Below are 6,963 nucleotides of genomic sequence, written 5' to 3' on the forward strand. Positions count from 1 at the left end.
GCGTCTCCTCGGTTTCTCCCAAGTGCGGCAGGGGCTTGAAGGCGAGGCGGCGATCTGGGGCTGGGCGAGCGGCAGGCCGACGGCGAGCCGGCAGTGGCCACGGTCGTCCCTTCCTTTGTCCCTTCCTCTCCTGAAGGCTGGGGCAGTTCCTTTCCTTCGACTTCCGATAAGATCGCATACTTAATAACTGATTTGGGTTGAGATATTGATGTACTTAGGGCTTATTTAGGAACTTTTGATTGGGGACGATTATGACCAAAGTCCAAAGAGAAAATCTATTTGTTAGCTGTTGGAAACTACAGAAACGGTAAGTTCATTAGACTGACAAACTAGTATGCAGGTTGCAGACTCTTTCCTCTAGTAACTTTAAGAAATATTTCACCGATTTCACTTTGGCAACATCAAGAAATACTTGATAATCTGATACATGTAGTTGATGCAAGTAGCTTTGTTATTGTACTGTACTATGAACTTGTGATTAACCCATATTCTTATTTGTGTAAAAACTAACTTCAGATTTTTTTTACTCACTAAATTTCAGAGATGAGGAGGTTTTTGGTTAAGAGAGCAAGGATTGAAAATATGAATGATGTGCAACCTGAAGTAGAAGTAGAGCAAAGGACTGAAAATGTGAATGATGCGCAGCCTGAAATAGAAGTAGAGCCACCAGCGCCTAACGTTGCCAATGAATTTAATCCAAATGCGATTGAGCACGATCCGGAAAAAAGAAAACAAATTTGTGAGTATCCTCCTGATATTCAAGACCAAGTGAGGAGAGCATATATATTGAAGGGTCCAATGCAACCAGATTTGAATAAATACCGTCGCACTGAATTTGGAAGTTCGCATTCCTCAAGAGCATTTTCCAAATCTTGGTATAAAAGGTATGACTGGATAGAATACAGTGAGTGGAAGAATGCAGCTTATTGTTTTTATTGTTTTCTCATTAAGCAACCCAAAAGGGCTGAGCACTTTGGTTATGAAGTCTTCACCAAAGAAGGATTTACAGATTGGAAGCATGCATCTAAAGGCTTCAAAGATCATATTGGTGGTCATGGTAGTAGGCACAACTCTTGCGTCAAGCATTATGATGATTATAATAATCAAAGACAAAGTGTGGCAAGTAACTTTGCTAGATCAAGCAAGGAATCAGAAGAAATGTATAAGATTCGTTTAACTTGTTCTGTAAGTTGTTCAAGATATCTCATTGCACAAGGCTTGGCATTCCGTGGACATGATGAATCAGCTACTTCTCTAAACAAGGGAAACTTTAGAGAGATGATAGATTTGGAAAAAAACTAAGAATGAACAAGTCAGAGATGCTATTAACCATGGTGGCAGAAATTGCACAATGACATCTGGTGACATTCAAAAGGAGTTTGCAATGTGTTGTGCACATGAAGTTAGAAAGAAGATCATGGCAGAGCTTGGTGACAAACAATTCTCGGTGCTTATTGATGAATCACGTGATATATCTATGAAAGAGCAAATGGCTGTGATGTTGAGGTTAGTAGTTTCACTTTTATTTTGTTGTTTGTTTGTCATTTATTCTCTATGCAACCAACTGACATTATTGTGTTTTCCTATAGGTTTTTGAATGACAAAGGGAGGGTTGTGGAATGATTCCTTGCTTTGCATCATGTCAAAGATACGACGTCCGAGTCACTAAAGGATGCTCTTTATGGCATTATTGACCATTATAAGTTATCAATTTCAAGGATACAGGGTCAAGGATATGATGGGGCTTCAAATATGAGAGGTGAATTTAATGGTTTGCAGAAAAAGATCATAGTTGAAAACCCCTATGCTTTCTATGTTCATTGCTATGCTCACCGTCTGCAATTGGTGGTCGTGTCTGTTGCTAGTAGTTGCTCATCTATTCATGATTTCTTTGAGTACATCTCCTTGATTGTGACTACAACAACAACATCTTGCAAGAGAAGGGATGCATTGACCGAGGCACAACACCAAGATATTCTGGATAGACTTGAGAGTGGTGAGATATCTACTGGAAGGGGCTTGCACCAATCATCTACTCTTTCTAGACCGGGGGATACTAGATGGGGTTCACATCATACTACCTTACTGCGTTTGGATCAAATGTGGTCCTCCGTGTGAAAGGTGCTTAGTACAGTTGATGAATATGGACGTGGACCATCTCAAGCAGCAGGTTTGATAGAAAAAATGGAGAGCTTTAAATTTGTTTTCATTCTGAAGCTTATGTTGAAGTTATTTGGCATCACAAATGAGCTTTCAAAAGTTTTGCAAAGAAAAGATCTCAATATGGTTCTTGCCATGGAATTAGTTAATGATGTCAAGGCTCGGTTGGCAACGTTCAGAGAGAGTGGTTGGGACAATTTATTTGGTGATGTCCAAGAATTTTGTGGTGCTAATAGTATTCTAGTACCAAATATGGACGAAGTAATACCAGTTCGTGGTTGTTCAAGGAGAGAAGGGAGAACTGTTACTAATCTTCACCATTACCGTGCAGAGATTTTTTATGTTGCTATTGACAAAATTTGTGTGGAGATGGATCACCGCTTTAGTGAAGAAGCAAATTGTGTGCTTGATTGCTTCTCATGTCTTGACCCCAAGGACTCTTTCTCCAAGTTCAATGTTGATAAACTTGCTCGTCTTGCTGAAATTTATCATGAAGACTTCTCTAATGATGATCGTGGAACAATAAGAGAGCAGCTCCTCACTTATATAAGTCAAGTGAAAAGGCATGCTTCTTTTTCTACTTGTGATGATGTTCAAAGTTTGGCCGTGAAGATGGTTGAAACTAAGAAAAATCTGGTATTTTCATTGGTATACAAACTTATTGAGTTGGCTTTGATATTGCCGGTGTCAACTGCATCTGTTGAGAGAGCATTTTAGCAATGAATATTATCAAGAATAAATTGCGTAGCAAGATCAACAACGAATGGTTCAACGACTTGATGATATGTTACACCGAGCGGGAGTTATTCAAGTCAGTTGATGATAAAGATATTATTCGAACATTTACAGCAATGAAGTCTCGGAAAGGACATTTGCCTCGTGATTTTCTTTAGCACACTATTGGTACGTTCCAGCTAACCTTTTCTATTGTTACAAGCTCTCTGTTTTGAATAAATAAACAAATCACAACACTGAAATTTTGTGAATAACAAATCCATTTTCTTATCCTGTAGTGTCTTCTAGGATATATTGATGGTGTCATGGTGATTTAGACGGCTACACTTTTGTTGGCAAGATGGCTAGTTTGGCTGATTGGCTCTATGCTTCAGTTTGATTCCATGTCTTTTGTTGTCAAGTCACAACTTCATTTGCTATCTGAAATGGAATATTGATATATTAGTTCGCTTAAATATTACATTTGTCTGACTGTTATGTTCGTATTTTCACTTCAATATTAATGTGGATTTGTGCTTTGCAAGTTTGATGCATAGTATATATTATCTACCCGGTACGAAATTTTTTATTTGCATGTTAGACATTCATGCTTAAGTTTGCCCGGGCTTCACAAAAGTTCTGGCTCCGCCCCTGCATTAGACTGAAAAACTAGTATGCAAGTTGCAGACTCTTTCCTCTAGTAATTTTAAGAAATATTTCACCGATTTCACTTTGGCAACATCAAGAAATACTTGATAATCTGATACATGTAGTTGATGCAAGTAGCTTTGTTATTGTACTGTACTATGAACTTGTGATTAACCCATATTCTTATTTGTGTAAAAACTAACTTCAGATTTTTTACTCACTAAATTTCAGAGATGAGGAGGTTTTTGGTTAAGAGAGCAAGGATTGAAAATATGAATGATGTGCAACCTGAAGTAGAAGTAGAGCAAAGGACTGAAAATGTGAATGATGCGCAGCCTGAAATAGAAGTAGAGCCACCAGCGCCTAACGTTGCCACTGAATTTAATCCAAATGCGATTGAGCGCGATCCGGGAAAAAGGAAACAAATTTGTGAGTATCCTCCTGATATTCAACACCAAGTGAGGAGAGCATATATATTGAAGGGTCCAATGCAACCAGATTTGAATAAATACCATCATGCTGAATTTGGAAGTTCGCGTTCCTCAAGATCATTTTCCAAATCTTGGTATAAAAGGTACGACTGGATAGAATACAGTGAGTGGAATAATGCAGCTTATTGTTTTTATTGTTTTCTCATTAAGCAACCCGAAAGGGCTGAGCACTTTGGTTATGAAGTCCTCACCAAAGAAGGATTTACAGATTGGAAGCATGCATCTAAAGGCTTCAAAGATCATATTGGTGGTCATGGTAGTAGGCACAACTCTTGCGTCAAGCATTATGATGATTATAATAATCAAAGACAAAGTGTGGCAAGTAACTTTGCTAGATCAAGCAAGGAATCAGAAGAAATGTATAAGATTCATTTAACTTGTTCTGTAAGTTGTTCAAGATATCTCATTGCACAAGGCTTGGCATTCCGTGGACATGATGAATCAGCTACTTCTCTAAACAAGGGAAACTTTAGAGAGATGATAGATTTGGAAAAAACTAAGAATGAACAAGTCAGAGATGCTTTTAACCGTGGTGGTAGAAATTGCACAATGACATCTGGTGACATTCAAAAGGAGCTTGCAATGTGTTGTGCACATGAAGTTAGAAAGAAGATCATGGTAGAGCTTGGTGACAAACAATTCTCGGTGCTTATTGATGAATCACGTGATATATCTATGAAAGAGCAAATGGCTGTGATGTTGAGGTTAGTAGTTTCACTTTTATTTTGTTGTCTGTTTGTCATTTATTCTCTATGCAACCAACTGACATTATTGTGTTTTCCTATAGGTTTTTGAATGACAAAGGGAGGGTTGTGGAAAGATTCCTTGCTTTGCATCATGTCAAAGATACGACGTCCGAGTCACTAAAGGATGCTCTTTATGGCATTCTTGACCATTATAAGTTATCAATTTCAAGGATACGGGGTCAAGGATATGATGGGGCTTCAAATATGAGAGGTGAATTTAATGGTTTGCGGAAAAAGATCATAGATGAAAACCCCTATGCTTTCTATGTTCATTGCTATGCTCACCGTCTGCAATTGGTGGTCGTGTCTGTTGCTAGTAGTTGCTCATCTATTCATGATTTCTTTGAGTACATCTCCTTGATTGTGACTACAACAACAACATCTTGCGAGAGAAGGGATGCATTGACCGAGGCACAACACCAAGATATTCTGGATAGACTTGAGAGTGGTGAGATATCTACTGGAAGGGGCTTGCACCAATCATCTACTCTTTCTAGACCGGGGGATACTAGATGGGGTTCACATCATACTACCTTACTGCGTTTGGATCAAATGTGGTCCTCCGTGTTAAAGGTGCTTAGTACAGTTGATGAATATGGACGTGGACCATCTCAAGCAGCAGGTTTGATAGAAAAAATGGAGAGCTTTAAATTTGTTTTCATTCTGAAGCTTATGTTGAAGTTATTTGGCATCACAAATGAGCTTTCAAAAGTTTTGCAAAGAAAAGATCTCAATATTGTTCTTGCCATGGAATTAGTTAATGATGTCAAGGCTCGGTTGGCAACGTTCAGAGAGAGTGGTTGGGATAATTTATTTGGTGATGTCCAAGAATTTTGTGGTGCTAATAGTATTCTAGTACCAAATATGGACGAAGTAATACCAGTTCGTGGTCGTTCAAGGAGAGAAGGGAGAACTGTTACTAATCTTCACCATTACCGTGCAGAGATTTTTTATGTTGCTATTGACAAAATTTGTGTGGAGATGGATCACCGCTTTAGTGAAGAAGCAAATTGTGTGCTTGATTGCTTCTCATGTCTTGACCCCAAGGACTCTTTCTCCAAGTTCAATGTTGATAAACTTGCTCGTCTTGCTGAAATTTATCATGAAGACTTCTCTAATGATGATCGTGGAACAATAAGAGAGCAGCTCCTCACTTATATAAGTCAAGTGAAAAGGCATGCTTCTTTTTCTACTTGTGATGATGTTCAAAGTTTGGCCGTGAAGATGGTTGAAACTAAGAAAAATCTGGTATTTTCATTGGTATACAAACTTATTGAGTTGGCTTTGATATTGCCGGTGTCAACTGCATCTGTTGAGAGAGCATTTTAGCAATGAATATTATCAAGAATAAATTGCGTAGCAAGATCAACAACGAATGGTTCAACGACTTGATGATATGTTACACCGAGCGGGAGTTATTCAAGTCAGTTGATGATAAAGATATTATTCGAACATTTACAGCAATGAAGTCTCGGAAAGGACATTTGCCTCGTGATTTTCTTTAGCACACTATTGGTACGTTCCATCTAACCTTTTCTATTGTTACAAGCTCTCTGTTTTGAATAAATAAACAAATCACAACACTGAATTTTTGTGAATAACAAATCCATTTTCTTATCCTGTAGTGTCTTCTAGGATATATTGATGGTGTCATGGTGATTTAGACGGCTACACTTTTGTTGGCAAGATGGCTAGTTTGGCTGATTGGCTCTATGCTTCAGTTTGATTCCATGTCTTTTGTTGTCAAGTCACAACTTCATTTGCTATCTGAAATGGAATATTGATATATTAGTTCGCTTAAATATTACATTTGTCTGACTGTTATGTTCGTATTTTCACTTCAATATTAATGTGGATTTGTGCTTTGCAAGTTTGATGCATAGTATATATTATCTACCCGGTACAAAAAAATTTATTTGCATGTTAGACATTCATGCTTAAGTTTGCCCGGGCTTCACAAAAGTTCTGGCTCCGCCCCTGCTACGATCCTACTACGTGCGAACCCCACGGTTGTGTAGTACGTGTATCATGGTTCCGGCCTGTGGCTGTGAGTAATGCAAGAGATTTTCTGAGTACTACGTAAAACCGGCATGGGACTTAAGTAGCAAGAAGGATACATCCAAATATAAGCACGGTTCTCGTGTACGAAAGAGAAAGGGTTATAGAAAACCATCTTTTACAGTAGTTCCACTGCTGGGAGGGAG

At 38.4% G+C, this 6,963-nt stretch overlaps 2 pseudogenes; both read left to right on the forward strand.

Annotated features, from left to right (window-relative positions):
• Positions 1 to 543: 543 nt before the first annotated feature.
• On the forward strand, positions 544 to 3,053 carry LOC119339242 (annotated as a pseudogene).
• Positions 3,054 to 3,755: 702 nt separating this feature from the next.
• LOC119339348 lies at positions 3,756 to 6,264 on the forward strand (annotated as a pseudogene).
• The last annotated feature ends 699 nt before the right edge of the window (positions 6,265 to 6,963 follow it).

Source organism: Triticum dicoccoides, chromosome 1A (genome assembly GCF_002162155.2).
Source record: "Triticum dicoccoides isolate Atlit2015 ecotype Zavitan chromosome 1A, WEW_v2.0, whole genome shotgun sequence".
In the NCBI taxonomy this organism is placed as follows: domain Eukaryota; kingdom Viridiplantae; phylum Streptophyta; class Magnoliopsida; order Poales; family Poaceae; genus Triticum; species Triticum dicoccoides.